General features: G+C 40.0%; 1 protein-coding gene across 1 annotated transcript in view; it reads left to right on the top strand.

Moving 5' to 3' along the window:
• DTWD1 (DTW domain containing 1) overlaps positions 1 to 16,834 on the top strand; it is a 177,212-nt gene extending 160,378 nt beyond the window's left edge. Inside the window, exon 8 of the transcript XR_007518872.1 lies at positions 16,818 to 16,834. The gene's annotated coding sequence lies outside the window, so the exon portion shown is untranslated. The remainder of the gene's footprint in view (positions 1 to 16,817) is intronic.
• Positions 16,835 to 17,915: the final 1,081 nt, after the last annotated feature.

Below are 17,915 nucleotides of genomic sequence, written 5' to 3'. Positions count from 1 at the left end.
GGAGTCACAGTATCTCCCTTTAAAGTCCCTTTTGCAATATATTAGTATCTATAAAGAATTTCCAAAGGTATTAAGGAGCACACTTTATTGAAGTGAATCTAGGTGATGACTTTTAAAACGAAAGCAAGAACAGTTTCCACAGCAAGCAAGTAGCCCTGGTAGCTCCCCCACTTCCTTGGGTTGGGGGACCACATTGCTTTATAGATCTGTGTAGGAATCTGTGAAAGAATGGTACAAATGAAAGAATCTAAGTGGATGTTTCAGTACAACTTATAGAAAAGGTAAAGGCAAGTCCAACATGCACTGCCATGGTGACCATAGAAGTCATCCCTATGACTATGGGGAAGCCAGCCTAAAGCTTAGCTCTCTTTATTCATCATTGTCTCTCAGGCTATGCTTATCAAAGAGATATTCTTTCAGACCAGATTCTGGGGAACCCTTTCTTGCACAAATCATACAATGACGGATTTCGTCTGCTCCTTTCAGGTCATGAGTCTCAATAGAGTCACACAAATGAGGGTTGTTTTGTCAGTGGCCAGTCTGTGCAGTTTTAGTAGTGGCTGATTCACTCTCTTCTCCAAGTGTAACCCATACCCCATTGTATCCAGCTTGCTTTTCCAGTCACCACAGTCTGGTTTCTTGATATCCCGAAGGAGGATTTGGCCACCTCATTGGCTCCCTTGCTTCATCAGTTTCTCAGTGAGATTGGTGAAGAAAATACTTGGCAAAATTCTTCAAAGCTGCGTCATCACAGCAAAAGTAGTTAAACATGGACAAATAGATGTAAGAGGCATGGATTCCATGTTGATCTGGCAGTTGATGGTGACCTCCGAGTCCTGGTTATAATTCTGGTGCATCTGGGAGGGGGCAGCTGAGGAGAGGTGTCATTGTCATCATTGTTGTTATTGTGAGGGCCCTTGGGACGGTCTACAGGCATGATAAGGAGGTGACAGAGGGCTGGCTTTCATGGGATACCTGGGGAAGGGGAAGGGTGTCAAGTGCCAGTTCCATCCAAGCACTGTTGAAGCAGGAAACCGCAGCAACTATCCGCAAAAAACATCTGGCCAGGGGCATGTTTTTAAAGACCAGACACTCAGTCATGAATGTCTGAATGAAATCTAATAAAGCACCTCTACAAGGATATCTATCCTTCCACCCCAAATATGGAGTGGAGTTCAAAGCTTAAAGCTTGCTTATCTAGCTATTTCAATATTAAATCCTACAAAGGAAGAGTGAAGAGACAGTGAAGTAAGAACTGAGTATCTAATAGAGAAACAGGAAAATAGTCTGTGGGGACTCTTAACATGACCATGAAGATTATGTACATAGTTGTCCATTAGGCTTCTAATTGCATTGGTGGATTAAGTGCAATAGGCTATGTTTACTTAATGCTTTAATTGCTGTTGAAGAGACAAAACAATTAGTCAATTAAAAGAAATACTCCAAAGCAATAGTTTTAGTTATCTAACAAAACTGAACACTTTTTTTGTTGGACACAGGAGCTAAGAGAATGTTGGGCAGGGCCGAGGAGGGAGGGGGGACATGGAGAAAGAGGAGAATGAAAAATATAGCCTTAGTTAACAGAGCAAAATAACAAGAACAAAAAAGCATTTTCAAGCATCTAAAAAATGAGATTTTTTTCAATGTTGGAAGTAGCATTTTTTTAATGGGGACATATCTTTAGAATTAGAATATATTTCAATATGTGACTATAATCTGATATACAGATTTTTGCTTTATAAAGAATGTATTTAAAACATACCCATTCACTGTGTTGTATCCTAGTGGCCAGAAAAAGTTAGAATGCCTCCAAAAGGATAGTCACTTAACCTTATCTGGGTTAGACCAAATATTTTAAGCAGGCATTTAGAGATTTTACATCTTGCTAAGAAGGTGTCATTGCAGGGTGCATGGCTGGCAAAGGACTACTAGAGAAGGGGTATGAGACTTAGCTGCATCTCCAGGGCAAGAATACAGAGTAGCAGTCAGGCAAGAGAACAGGAAGAAGGAAGACTAAAACAAGGTGAGAATTCAACCTTAAAATTCATTAAGAAGTTTGCATTAGACAAGTTACACAGTAAGTCACAAATAATAAAGCAATTAAGAAAGCAAGGGCTTTACAAAGATTCTGAATTCAAGGCAAGATAGCTGCTCAAATTAGGCAGGAAGATAAGATCCAAAGGCATATGATTGCAAAGACAAGACCAAAGGTCGTGGATGAAGGCCCTAGGAAGCAGATAGGAAATGCAGCAGGCAGTGTTTTCCATATTAGCACAAAAAATCTGGAAAGCCGATATGAAGCACTTCAATACTGAGAACAACTTCCACTCCCACCTACTTACTGCTACAGCAGAGTCAGTCCTGGAGCTCTATTAACCCAGAGTCTGAAGACTGTAGCAGACACATCAACACAGAAAATGAATATTTGGCTGAATTGGGGAGTATGAGGGCATTGCAGTGGGCATGCATCCCTCCATTAATTCATTGATTCATTCACTGATTCAAAAGCATCAGTAAAAATGGTGGAGGAAGGACCTCAAAAAAGTCTCCTTAAAAGCAATGAGAATACTGGCAAATGACTATACCTTGGTAAGAACTGCAGGTTTTGTGGAACTTAACTTCCCCTCTTCCCATCTCCCACTGCTGCAGCTCTGTGGTAGGCTTAAAAACCAACAGCTCACAATCATGGCAAAAAACAGCAGCCTGGAAGTCACTGGAGAGAGCTGAGTGGATTTGGAGCTCCTACAAAGACACTACCATTATTTCCCTGTCTGGTGGTTCCGTGGAAGATCACGCTTTCAAGGCTGTCTTTATTTGACCTGACACAGAGCTCACCCAATGCAAACAGTCTTTTCCCAGGGACATTTTCCAGTTATACTCACAGCCAATTATGGCTTCCTGAGGAGATGGGTAACATTTGGAGCTAACAATAGTGTAACAAAAATTTTAAAGGAAAATCTGGGGAATGAGATATCCATAGGGGACTTTGAAAGGCTCTGATACATTTCTGGGAATCTAGAAGGCCATGCACATGTGTAGGGCTGTGTGCATGACCAAGACTCTGCACATGCTCAGGAAAGACCTGAGAAGGCTCTAAACCCGCACCTCTGGCTAAACTTGAGGCTCTGCACAAGCAGGAAGTAAAGGCTAAGGGAAAGTTATAAACTGCCTGGCTCAGTGTTGAAGGCATGCCCCAAGATGCACACAGAGTTCCTTGGCAAATACTAGGAGACTTATTGGTTCTAGGCACCTAAAAAAAACTCTACCCAATTGTTAGACATCTAATTACTAAGCTAACAGAGCAGAGTCTTCAATGGCCACACATGACAAAGAATATAGACTTTACAGAATTAGTTTTAAAAAATTACTAAGAAATTTAAATTGTCAATGACTTCATCCTGCTTAGATCAACAATCAATGTCCACGGAAACATCAGTCAAGAAATTAAATGACATACTGCCTTAGGAAAATCTGCTGCAACAGACCGCTTTAAAGTTTTAAAAAGCAAAGATGTCATGACCTTTTCAATTGCCTTCTATACATGCAAAATTTGGAAAACAAAAAAGGAAGACAGAAGTAGAATTGATGCAGCTGTGGTGTTGGTGAAGAATATTAAATATACTGTGGACTGCCAAAACAATGAACAAATCAGTCTTATAAGAAACACAACCGGAATGTTCCTTAGAGGCAAGGATGGTGAGACTTTGATTCGCTTACTTTGGACATGTCATCAAGAAAGACCAATCACTAGAAAAGAACATCATGTTTCATAAAGTAGCGGGCCAATGAAAATTAGGGAAGCCCTTAATGATATGGATTGATGCAGTAGACACAGCAAAGGAGTCAAACATATCAAAGATCGTGAAGATGGTGCAGGACTAGGCAACCTTTCATTCTGTATATATAAGGTCTCAATAAGTCGGAGCTGACTCAACAGCAACTAACAATTAAATAGCCTTAACAATTGCCAGAAGAACAAACAAATCTGTCTTGGAAGAAGCACGGCCAGAATGCTTCTTAGAACCAAGGATAGTGAGACATTGTCTCATATACTTTGGACATGTTATCAGGAGGGACTAGTCCCTGCAGAAGAACATTGTGCTGGGTAGAGGGTCAGGGAAAAAGAGGAAAACCCTCAACGAGGAGGATTGGTACAGTGGCTACAACAGTGGACTCAAACATAGTAATGATTGTGAAGATGCTGCAGGATTGGGCAGCATTCTATTCAGTTGTACATAGGGTCGCTGTGAGTCAGAGCTGACTCAACCACACCTAACAACAACAATTGTAAAGCAAAAATGACAGTATTAAATGGAGAAAAAAAAAAAACTAATCAAGATTTCAACATGTCTATCTCAGTAACTCAACAGACAAAAAAATTTTTTTTTTACTAAAAATATGGAATATTTAAATAATCTGATTAACAAACTGTAGAATACCCAATATTTTCAAATGCACATGGAATATTTACCAAAATAGACCATACGCTGGACAATAAAGAAAATTCTAATAAATGATAAAGAATTGAAATCGTAGACTATTTCTCTTAACTACTCGCCCACTGCCGTTGAGTCAGTTCTGACTCATAGTATCTATGGTCTTTTTTTTTTTTAGGAATAATCTATGAATTTATTCTCTTAACCACAGTGGGAATAAATTCATAGATTATTCCTGAAAAAGACCATAGATACTATTGTTTAAGAAGGAAGTTTAGCAATAAATAGTTAGAACATGTTCTTTGATAAGGTTGAGCAAATGTGCAAAACCTTGGCTAGTCACTTTTCATTCATTTAAATCTTTTCCTGCTCTGTCTGGGTGCTGCCCCCACGTGTCTGTCAGTTAGTCATACTGTGGGGGCTTACGTGTTGCTGTGATGCTGGAAGCTATGCTACTCAGATACCAGTAGGGTCACCCATGGAGGACAGGTTTCAGCTGAGCTTCCAGACTAATACAGGCTAGGAAGAAGGACCCGGCAGTCTACTTCTGAAAAAGCATTAGCCAGTGAAAACCTTATGAATAGCAGTGGAACACTGTCTGATATAGTGCTGGAAGATGAGTCCCCCAGGTTGGAAGGCACTCAAAAGATGACTGGGGAAGAGCTGCCTCCTCAAAGTAGTGTCGACCTTAATGACGTGGATGGAGTAAAGCTTACAGGACTTTGATTTGCTGCTGCAACACAACTCAAAATAAGAAAAAACAGCTGCAAACATCCATTAATAATTGGAACCTGGAATGTAGGAAGTATGAATCTAGGAAAATTGGAAATTGTCAAAAATGAAATGGAACACATAACCATCAATATCCTAGGCATTAGTGAGCTGAAATGGACTGGTTTTGGCCATTTTGAATTGAACAATCATAATAGTCTGTTATGCTGGGAATGACAACTCGAAGAGGAATGGTGTTGCATTCATCATCAAAAAGAACATTTGAAGATCTATCCTGAAGTACAACACTGTCAGTGATAGGATAATATCCATACACCTAAAAGGAAGACTAGTTAACATGACTATTATTCAAATTTACCCACCAATCACCAGGGCCAAAGATGAAGAAATAGAAGATTTTTATCAGCTGCTGCAGTCTGAAATTGATCGAACAGGCAATCAAGATGCATTGATAATTACTGGCAATTGGAATGCGAAAGTTGGAAACAAAGAAGAAGGATCAGTAGTTGGAAAATATGGCCTTGGTGATAGAAACAATGCCAGAGATCGAATGATAGAATTTTACAAGACCAACGACTTTTTCATTGCAAATACCTTCTTTCACCAACATAAATGGCGACTATACACATGGACCTCGCCAGATGGAACACACAGAAATCAAATTGACTACATCTCTGGAAAGAGATGATGGAAAAGCTCAATATCATCAGTCAGAACAAGGCCAGGGGCCAACTGTGGAACAGATCATCAATTGGTCGTATGCAAGTTCAAGCTGAAACTGAAGAAAATCAGAGCAAGTCCACGAGAGCCAAAATATGACCTTGAGTATATCCCACCTGATTTTAAAGACCATCTGAAGAGTAGATTTGATGCATCGAACACTAGTGACCGAAGACCAGACAAATTGTGGAATGACATCAAGGACATCATACATGATGAAAGCAAGAGGTCATTGAAAAGACAGGAAAGAAAGAAAAGACCAAGATGGATGTCAGAGGAGACTCTGAAACTTGCTCTCTTACGTTGAGCACCTAAAGCAAAAGGAAGAATTGATGAAGTAAAAGAACTGAATAGAAGATTTCAAAGGTTCAAAGGGCGGCTAGAGAAGAAAGAGTAAAGTATTATATCGACACGTGCAGAGAGCTGGAAATGGAAAACCAAAAGGGAAGAACATGCTTGGTGTTTCTCAAGCTGAAAGAACTGAAGAAAAAATTCAAGCCTCGAGTTGCAATAGTGCAGGATGCCATGGGGAAAATATTAAACGATGCAGGAAGCATCAAAAGAAGATGGAAGGAATGCACAGAGTCATTATACCAAAAAGAATTAGTTGATGTTCAACCATTTCAAGAGGTGGCATATGATCAGGAACCAATGGTACTGAAGGAAGAAGTCCAAGCTGCACCGAAGGCACTGGTGAAAAACAAGTCTCCAGGAATTGACGGAATATCAATTGAGATGTTTGAACAAACAGATGCTGCTCTGGAGGTGCTCACTTGTCTATGCCAAGAAATATGGAAGAGAGCTTCCTGGCCAACTGACTGGAAGAGATCCATATTTATGCCTATTCCCAAGAAAGGTGATCCAACCGAATGTGGAAATTATAGAATAATATCGTTAATATCACACACAAGCAAAATTTTGCTGAAGCTCATTCAAAAGTGGTTGCAGCAGTATATCGACACGGAACTGCCAGAAATTCAGGCTGGTTTCAGAAGAGGACATGGAACTAGGGATATCATAGCTGATGTCAGATGGATCCTGACTGAAAGCAGAGAATACCAGAAGGATGTTTACCTGTATTTTATTGACTATGCAAAGGCATTCGACTGTGTGGATCATAACAAACTATGGATAACATTGTGAAGAATGGGAATTCCAGAATACTTAATTGTGCTCATAAGGAACCTTTACATAGAGCAAGAGGTGGTTGTTCGGAGAGAACAAGGGGGTAACTGATTGGTTTAAAGTCAGGAAAGGTGTGCATCAGGGTTGTATTCTTTCACCATACCTATTCAATCTGTATGCTGGGCAAATAATACGAGAAGCTGGACTATATGAAGAAGAACGGGGCATCACGATTGGAGGAAGACTCATTAACAGCCTGCGTTATGCAGATGATACAACCTTTCTTGCTGAAAGTAAAAAGAAACTGAAGCACTAGCTAATGAAGATCAAAGACCACAGCCTTCAATCTAGATTGCAGCTCAACATAAAGAAAATAAAAATCCTTACAACTGGACCAATGAGCAACATCATGATAAACGGAGAAAAGATTGAAGTTGTCAAGGATTTCATTTTACTTGGATCCACAGTCGACAGCCATAGAAGCAGCAGTCAAGAAATCAAAAGACACATTGCATTAGATAAATCTGCTGCAAAGGACCTCTTTGAACTGTTGAAGAGCAAAGATGTCACCTTGAAGACTAAGATGCGTCTGACCCAAGGCATGGTATTTTCAATCAAATCATATGCATGTGAAAGCTGGACAATGAATGAGGAAGACCGAAGAAGAGTTGACGCCTTCGAATTGTGGTGTTGGTGAAGAATATTGAATATACCATGGACTGCCAAAAGAATGAACAAATCTGGCTTAGAAGAAGTACAACCAGAATGCTCCTTAGACGCAAGGCTGGCGAGACTGTGTCTTACATACTTTGGACATGTTGTCAGGAGGAATCAGTCCCTGGACAAGGACATAATGCTTGACAGGATACAGGGTCAGTGGAAAAGAGGAAGACCCTCAATGAGGTGGATTGACACAGTGGCTGCAACAATGAGCTCAAGCATAACAACGATCGTAAGAATGGCTCAGGACCGGGGAGTGTTTCGTTCTGTTGTACATAGGGTCATTATGAGTCAGAACCGACTTGATGGCACATAACAACAACAACAACAACAACAACTGGGTGCTGTAGCTGATAAATTTGTCAAGCTTGATTCTCCCGTCCCCTTAGGACTACGTTCTCTCATGCACTGCAGAGAGAGAAAGCTCTTCAGACTTTCTCTCCAAGTCTCCTCATTTCTGTGGATTTCTACCTAGAAGAAGGCTTGTATTGGTACGTTTTTAGTGCACATTTGTACGTGTATGGAAAGAGAAAGAAAATCAGCCAGCCATTGGAAAAGAAAATTAAATCAGGCTGTATTCAGTGGTTATGTTGGACAACTCAGCCCCTGACTTCCTGAAGAAACAGGCTGAACAAATAACAAATAGAGAGGGCTGGTGTGACAAATAAGATGTTCTGTGAACAAATGGATTTGTTAATGAACAAATTCAAGGTAAATATGACCAGACAGACAGCCTGCTTTCTTGGCTTGTGCCCTGTCTGACTTAGTGGATGACAGTATGTAGCTAGGATGCAGTGCTCTTGGATGAGAAGTGAGTCAAAGACCAGTTTGATTTCGTTTTGACTGACTCAGCTGTTGTGACAAACGAGTTGGATGCATACCCATCGCCTCAGTTCTTTTGTGGTACTTTCCACCTTTCCCTTTCTACCAATTCATTTTCTACAGTAGATTGGCCCTCAGGCTAAAGAAAATGTACAACCTGATTCTGGATCATTCAACAGGCCCCTTAGGAGTTAATTCTTCACAAAGTTCAGAAAGCCTATGCTGCACTATCATCTCTTCATGTGGACTGGTTCTCAGCTCAATATGACTCCTGCCCCTCTGCCTCTTGTCTTGCTTTTCCCTCTGCCTAGAATGGCACTCCCAGCCAGGGGAGCCCAAATAGCACATCTCTCCTGAAGCCCTTGTGACCGTTTCTGGCAAAGTGAACGGCCGCCTCGTCTACGCTTCTGTATATGTATTTACATGCCTATTACAGCACTTTTGTCCTGATAACATGATTTATCTGTTTAAGTGGTTGACTTCTCCTACGGACTGTGACCTCCACAAGATTAGGGTCTATGTTTTATATTTTCTAACAAATAATAATAATATTGAGTTTTTATTATGTGTCAGCAACATAATATAATCTTCGCCACAAACCTGGAGAGAGGTACTGCTGTTACGCCAACGTTAGAGGCCTCGAAGTCTTAGAGAGCTTAGGCAACTTTCAGTTTGTCCAACTCGAACCTAGTTCTATTCACATCATTCACCTTAATAATTTTCCTGTAGAGAAAGTCCTCTGATATTCAGTAAAGATTTAACATCGAAGGCAAGGTTTTCTTTAACTATACAAGTGCCTTGTAGACTCTTTATAATAGTATGCAGGTGGAACTGGTAAACATAGAAAGCGCATGTCTTTTAAAAAGATATCCCTCTTTAATCTTTAAACATTAAGCCAAAAATATCCTCTGAGTAGAAAAATATACCCCATAGGGTTTCCACGGAGCAGCTGGTGGATTTGAGCTGCCAATGCTTTGGTTAGCAGTGGTAGCTCTTAAATACTGTACTAGCAGGGTTCCAACCAAACAATAGTTTAGCTTAATTAGTGAAGAATATATTCCTTGAGCATTGTGCTCTTTTGAAGAACTATCTATATGGGATCAAATTGACAACAGCAACTCAAAAGATTAGAGAGGAAACTTAGAGGACAGTGAGTTTATGTGAATGGGAGAGGAACAACTCAGAAAAGGAGGGTGAGAATGGTTATACAACTTGAAGAAAGTAATCAATGCCGCTAATGAAGGCAGAAGGACAAGGCTACTGACATCTTCAAGGAGTGTTTGCTTGCAAAGATGTTCAGGAGAAGCAGCAACGCCAAGCACACAGGCAGGAGGAATGACCACAGAACTTCAGTGTTGAACAGCAGACCATGAGCGAGAAGTCCAGTTGATTTAAAAGGGCAAACTTGTCTCCTTTACAAGAAAATGTTTTAAGTAGGACCCAGCCTTATACTGCTACAGAAACTCACTGCCCTTCTCATTCCAATGCCATTTATTCTGACACCTAAAGTGAGTTCATGAATTCTTCAGAATGTAAAGCCAGAGGTGCCACAACAGCCCAGAAACATATGTTTCCTTTTAGTCTAATCACAGTCTAATTGCTGGGCAATTCATGTCATCACGGAGGCGAATTGCTGATACGGTCAGAGTCAGTACTAGATTTGGCTGATAGTCCCATTTTTGAGGTTTATACCCCAACTGTGTCATTAGTTCTTCTCTTTCCCAATCTTAAAGGCCTTGCCAAAAGCAGTATTTCAGCTGAGATGCAGGTACAACGTTGTCTTTCTCTCTGTGAAGGGAGGAGCCACAGCAAGTCCCAACAGTTCCTGTCAAGGAGGTCAGTGTCTTCACTGGCAGGAGTGCCTCAGATCAACTACTTAGTTCCATTTCTATGGACCCATCTGTGAAGGATGGGAATAAAGAGAACAGCTTTTTTTGATGTTTGGATGACTATGGAGTACAAGGACAGGGCTGTCTTCTCCACACTAATATGTCTCCTAGAGCATGGGAAAATGTATGCAAAGAAATTTCAAAGACACTATTGTCCAATTCTTTTTTCCCCATTGTCTTTTAGTTTTTTTCTTCTCTCATTAAACAGTCAAAAATTGGTGCTTCAGCTTCATTTTGCAGAAAATGCAAGATTCTTCTCTCTGCAATACCCTTTTCTTGGCAGCAGAGAGAATTGACACAGACACATGCAGCTGAAGCAGAGTATTTTTGACCATGCTTAATTGCCATTCCTTGGTCTAGATTAAAGGACTTAAAAAAAAAAAATTAAGAGTGGGAAAATTAAGAGCTTCTTCCCTTCACTTTTTATTGCACATTTTATCTCTGCATGAATGATCAGCATTTCTGATAATCAAGGGCTACTCTTCCCACTGAGTCACTAGCTCCCTGAACGTCAGGGATTGTGCTCTAGCCTCACCATGGATGACAGTGTTCTCATGCTAATTAATATTCATCACATGTGTACAATATTATGCAGAACCAGGCCCCTTAGTAAAAGTGGAATAGTGATGAAATCCAACGTTTGGGACCCATCCCCACAAAACAGTGGGAAGGGTACCATGGTGGAGTACTGGTTTAGGGCCAAGGGGAAACCTGGGCTACAGCAGCAGATACATTAGCTTCAACCCCTCCTTTGATGTCACCCAATTAGCATGTTGTTTCAGTGTCAGGGCCCCAGTGATGACAGCTTCTCAGCCTCCAATAAACAGGAATTGAAGAAAAATTAACTTGAGGATATTTTCCTCTCCATTTGTTATGGCGTTGCTAGAGTTTGTTAAGTACCCAGAGTCTGTTTGTTGAACAGTCCTTTGGCTAAAGCTGCCTTCACACTCTGATTCATCCTTCCCCCACCCATCCCCTGCCCTGCCCCACCCTACCCCATCCTCCAATTATATTTCAAAAGGTTAATGCTTGGCCCGGAACACTGGCAGGCTTCATGGTTCTCATTTCCTTAGTTTTATAAGCTGGTGATCATCCAAGTTTCCTCCTAGGGCTGCAGTGTGCAGTGCAGAAAGAAGCCATTTGAAGCACTGCTTCTCTGGGCCATGGACCGTTCATGAACACCAACTGGGTAGAACTAGGAATCGGCAGCAGGTACCCAACCCAAACTAAGCATTTCCGTTGGGAAAAAACTGAAGGAAAAGATGTCCTTATAAAAGACAAGAGTCATCTGATTGACTTTATCAGTGTCTGGGGGATTCTATATCAAATATATATCCTCCACTGGCCTCAGACATTGTCACGTTACACTGGTTAGAAAAGGGAAATAAGAAAGTCTTTATATGTTGGAAAGCAGTATAGGATAGAGGAAGATGATATGCTCTGGAGGTAATAGTCCTCATTTTGAAGGTGTGGGTAACCCCATCATTCTTAGCTCTATCTTTAAGCCTCAGTTTTCTTATCAGTGAAGTGGGAATCATAAGAGAGACTTCCTTGTTTTTGTTGTTATGTGCTGTAGGGTAGGTTCCGACTCATAATGACCCTATAAGACAGAGTAGAACTGCCCCATAGAGTTTCCAAGGAGCGGCTGGTGGATTCAAACTGCCGACCTTTTGGTTAGCAGCCAAGCTCTAGAACCTTCCTTATGTTGTTATTGTTCTTAGGTGCCATTGAATTAGTTCTGACTCATAGCGACCCTATGTACAACAAAACGAAACTCTGCCTGGTCCTGTGCCATACTCATAATTGTTGTTACATTTGAGGCCATTGTTGCAGCCACTGTGTCAATCCAATCTCACTGAGGGTCTTCCTCTTTTTCTCTGACCCTCTGCTTTACCAAGCATGATGTCCTTCTCCAGGGAGTGGTCCCTCCTGATAACAAGTCCAAAGTATGTGAGATGAAGTCTAGCCATCCTTGCTTCTAAGAAGCATCCTGGCTGTACTTCTTTCTTATAGGGTTGTTACAATGCTTTGTAAAACAAGTAAAGTGCTTAGTCCAGGGCTCTGTACATAACGAGGGCTCAACATATATTAAACGTTAGATAAAAATATCTTTCCTTTAACAAAGTTCCCCTGGCACTCTTATATTCCTGTTTATGTGCTGAGACTTAGGAAGAAGTATATATACTCAGACGCTGATGAGTCTAGGGCTTGGGATTTTTCTTTCCAATTGTAGCGTCTTGAAGGTTTGGTGAGTGGGACAATGACTCCAGAGAGAACCTCTGAATTTATAACAACAATCTTATGTGAGTTGATGTATTTACTCTCTCTTCCTCTCTAACCTTAAGAGGACATTTTTACAGTTTAAGCTCCAGTGCAGATTCAGATTGGCCTTGGACCTGGTCCCGTGGAAGTTTTCAATCTCCCAAGAACAGAACATGTACACCTTTTATTCTGAGGTCAGAGTAAAGGAGGCATAGGAGCCTCTGGAGAGTGGCAAGAGGAGGTAATGGCAACAGAATGTGCCCTGCTCTACCTGTGCCCCACCACTCCCAATCTCGCACAGACCCATGCAACTTGAACCCAAAGACTCACTTAGGGGGCTGCCACAGGGATTTAGAGGTGGGGTGGTGGCTTGGATTCATCAAACTTCTGATTTGAATACCAGCTTCACTTCCCCCTACTCCTCCCTGGCAACTTGCTAAACCTCTCCATGTCTAATTTTTCTGTTTGTAAAATGAGAATTACAGTAGTTTCTACATCAGAAAGTAGTTTAAATTAAATGGTGCATGTACCATGATTACCCTGCAAGGCACAGCCTTCAGTAAATATCAGCTGTTGGTTTTATTTTTGCTTTTATTTTCTTTTAAAAAGAAAGATATATCACAAGCCCAGTCTGGAGCCCCAAGGCAAAGATTCTTTTGATTGAAGACAAAAGAATCATATTTCATTCAGGAGTTTGTTTCAAAATATCTGCCAGATATTAGCAAAAGTAAAAAAACCAAAATATTCAGAGACTAAAATAAAATAAACCAAAAAATGTCCAGGGAGTTTCTCTTAGTGATGGGCTTATGGGAAATTATGGAGCTTTTTTCTTTATACTTTTCAAAAATGTCCACAGTTTCTACAATGAGCACACATTACTTTTATAGACAAGAAAAACCATTCCTTTTATAAATGTTCCTGTACATTATCGTCAGGCGACAGAGTATGTACCTTAACCTCTTTCGTCAAGACCCGTATACTTTCCTGTGTACTCCCAGGATGCTCTTTGCTGGAATCTCTGGTTAAAGATGGTGCCTAACGACTGGGGAATTGGTGAGAGTGTGTGTGCGTGCGTGTGTGCACGCATATGTGCGCACAAGTATGAATTTATTCATCTTAGTTCAATTTTTTGGCTTTGTTTCATTTTTGACAGTTTTTTAAAAATAAGAAAAATTACAGAGAACCCATTCTCAAGAATTGATCAAATGTTACTATTTAGTCATTTTTGCTTCAGATATTTTGTTTATATAAGTAAAATAGAACATTACAAATTAAGTTGAAGTTCCTTGTTTTTCTCTACCCAGCACCATTCCTTTATCTTTTTCTCCAGAGGAAACAATTATCATGAATTTGGAACATACTATTTCAGTTCATGTTTTTGTATTTTAATTGTGTACATGTATGTCTCCATGAACAATTGATAGTACTGCAGAACTGCCCTGTAGGGTTTCCAAGAAGCAGCTGGTGGATTCAGACTACCAACCTTTTGGTTAGCAGCTGTAGCTCTTAACCACTCCACCAGCAGGGATCCTTGAGTACTGTGTTTTTGTTAGGCACGGCAGGGTCAATTCAGGCTCATAGTGACCCTATGTACAACAGAAGGAAACACTGCCCAGTCCTGCACCATCCTCACAATCATTGTTAAGCTCTAGCCCATTGTTGCAGCCACTGTATCAATTCATCTTGTTGAGGGTCTTCCTCTTTTTCCCTGACCCTCTACTTTACCAAGTGTGATGTCTTTCTCCAGGGACTGATCCCCCCTGATCACATGACCAAAGTATGTGGGACGAAGTCTCACAATCTTCGCTTATAATGAGCATGCCAGCTGTACTTCTTCCAAGACAGATTTGTTCATTGTTTTGGCAGTCCATAGCCCATATTCGATATTCTTCACTAACACCATAATTCAAAGACATCAATTCTTCTTAGGTCTTCCTTATTTATTGTTCAGCTTTCACATGCATATGAGGGGATTGAAAACACCATGGCTTACCTCAGATGCACCTTAGTTGTTAAAGTGACATCTTCACTTTTTAACACTTTAAAGAGGTCTTTTGCAGCAGATTTGCCCAATACAATGTGTCATTTAATTTCTTGACTTCTGCCTCCATGGGCATTGTTTGTGGATCCAAGAAAAATGAAATCTCTGAAAACTTCAACATCTTCTCCGTTTGTCATGATGTTGCTTATTGGTCCAGTTGTGAGGATTTTTGTTTTCTTTATGTTGAGGTATAATCCATACTGAAGGTGTGGTCTTTGATCTTTGTCAGTAAGTGCTCAAGTCCTCTTCACTTTCAGCAAGCAAGGTTGTGTCATGTGCATATCGCAGGTTGTTAATGAGTCTTCCTCCAATCCTGATGCCCTGTTCTTCTTCATATGGTCCAGCTTCTTGGATTATTTGCTCGGCGTACAAGTTGAATGCTTTAGGGTTTACATATTCTTTCATGCAGTTGCTATCATTTTGCAGCTTGCTTTTTTTATTCAAATTATATTTTCTAGATCAGTGCTAGCCAATAAAAATATATGAACCACATATGTAATTTTCTAGTAGCCACATCAAAAAAAGTAAAAAGAAACAGTAAAATTAATTGTAGTAACATATTTTATTTAACCAAATACATCAAAAAATTATTATTCCAACTTGAGGCATTAATCACATTTCAAATGCTTTATGTGGCTACTGGCCACCCTATTGGACAGCAGAGTACTGGATTTATTTGCATTGATACACATGCATTTACATGTTGTAGAATATTTCATCATACATGTATCACAGTTGATTTACCAGTTCACCTGTTGATGAACAGTTAGAGCTATGGTTTTTCCCCATTTGCAGATAAGCCTTCACTAAACATTTTTATTTATGCCTCCTACTGCACATGTACAAGTATTTCTCTTGGTACATACTGGAGAGAGGAATCCCCAGGTTATAAGAGTAAGCGTCTAGCTGTAGAACTGTTGCCAAATTATCGAATCGCTCACCGCAGTGGTTGTACCAATCTAAACTCTCAGTAGCAGACTTCTGGGGATGGAACCCCACATCTACGTAAGACCTTGGCAAGCTAGTTATCTTGTGCTCCTGTTTCTCCATCTGTGAAATGGGGATTAAAAAAGAGCACCTACTTCACTGTTGTGTTAGATGAGTTAATACATGCAAAGAAAGCACTTAGAACCATGCCTGCAAAATTTTAACTGCTTAATAAGTGTAAGATATTGTTGATGTTGCTGCTGCTACTGTCATCTCCTTTGCTCTTCATAATTGCTCTGTGGGGAAAACAAGACAGGTATTATTATTGCCAAGATAAGTGGTTTTCTAGGTCTGGGATTACTTAATAAATTTAAGTACAACTACAAAGAGATTATTGCATCCAATCCCCCCTCATTTTATAAAAAACTAGGATTTGCTGGGATATTAACTAATCGAAGTCTAGAATGTCAAAGTCTAAAATAAAGTCTTCTTACTCTTAGACATTACTGGTTGTGATTATCAGTGCCTTTCTCAAGAAACATTGGAGGAACCATACAGTGCAATCCATGATCAAGTGAGGAACACTATAGATATATAATCCAGTTTAATTAAAGCAAAGATTTGGAATATTTTCCTCCTACATCCTGATATTCAGCTAGAATTTTAGCATAGTCTACCACCACTAACACCAGCACCACTACCCATCCTCTCACAATGAAATCAAATCTACTTTAACTAAAGTAGGTTGTGATGATCAGTACTGATCATGCCTCAATAATGTCTAAACCAAAAAACCAAATCCAACTCATAGCAAACCTATAGGACAAAGTAGAACTGCTCCATACGGTTTCTAAGGCTGTGAATCTTTATGGAAGCAGACTGCTACATCTTTCTGTCATGGAACGGCTTGTAGGTTTGAAACGCCGACCTTTCAGTTAGCAAATCTAGTACTTTAACCACTGTGTCACCAGGGCTCCTTTTCCATAATGTCTAGTGAAAGTAAATTAGAGCTCAGTGCCTAGAATAGACCAAGCCTAAGAAGGTAGGATAGGTACTAAGACTGGGAAGAATTTCCTCTTCTACCTTAAATTCTGCTAAAATTTCCCCCATCTTTTCATTCATTGTGTGTATATTTTCTTTTAGCTTCTTGGACGCATTTATTATGACTGCTTTAAAGTCCTTGTCTACAATTTCCATCATCTGGAATTCCTCAGGGTGAGTTTCTATTGAATGTTTTTTTTCTTGAGTGTGGATCACATTTTTCTGTTTCTTTGCATATCCAATGATTTTGATTGGCAACTGGGCATTATGAATTATACATTGTAAAGACTCTGGATTTTGTTATGTTCTTCCAAAGAGTAATTTTTTTTTTTTTTTTTTTAGCTTGACTCAAATTCCCAATTCTGGCTCCCTTATATGGTAGTCAGCAAATGAAATCTCCACTCAGTTCATTCAGCTGCTGCTACTGCTATTTTTCCAGGTCCTGGGGTCTTCTCTAACATATGTAAGAGTTCAGTGGTCAGCCAAAGTTTTAATCAGAATTTGTACATAAATTTTGGGGGCTCTCCCCTTGGTAAGCCTCCTCTCTTCCAGGATTACCCCCACTAACTTTCTGCTTTGCCTACCCCAGACTCTGTTTCTGGTATCTTAAACTAGTAAGATGGTGGCTTTCTGTTGCTGCAGCTATACGGGCAAAAGCCTGCAAACTTTCAAATCTCACTCATGGAAATTCTTTGTTTAAGGATAGACTTTCCTCTTGTTTTGATTTTGGTCACTCTCCAGTTCCTCAGTATACTTCTTAATATACATTATCCAGATTTTATAATTATTATATGAAGGAGAGTTAGTACAATCAATGGTCTCCGTGATTACTGGGAGCTGGAATACCCTATTAAGTGTCTTTCAATCTAAAATGGTTTCATCTCCCTACATGCTAGTTATTCACTGAAGAAATTGGCTGTTGATAATTGTTGAAGGTGATTGAAGTTATCTATACTACTCTTTCTTCTTTCAAATATGTTCAAAATTTTCCTTAATAAAAGATTAATAGTATAAAGCATACTTCATGGGTGGTGCTGTCTACTTTCTATTGCTTGACAAGAGATGGAGCGTAATGTTTGGTTGTTCCACTTTTAGCAATATCAAGAATAATCACCCTATCTGGAGGGAGATTTTCAAGCTGCCCCAGGCAGAAATCAAGCTCTCAAGGGGGTGTTGAAAGCAGAAAATATCTCTCAATGG

This window comes from Elephas maximus, chromosome 10, assembly GCF_024166365.1.
Source record: "Elephas maximus indicus isolate mEleMax1 chromosome 10, mEleMax1 primary haplotype, whole genome shotgun sequence".
NCBI lineage: Eukaryota > Metazoa > Chordata > Mammalia > Proboscidea > Elephantidae > Elephas > Elephas maximus.
The sequence above is the reverse complement of the archived record's forward strand: the minus strand, read 5'-3'. Positions and strand labels throughout refer to the sequence as shown.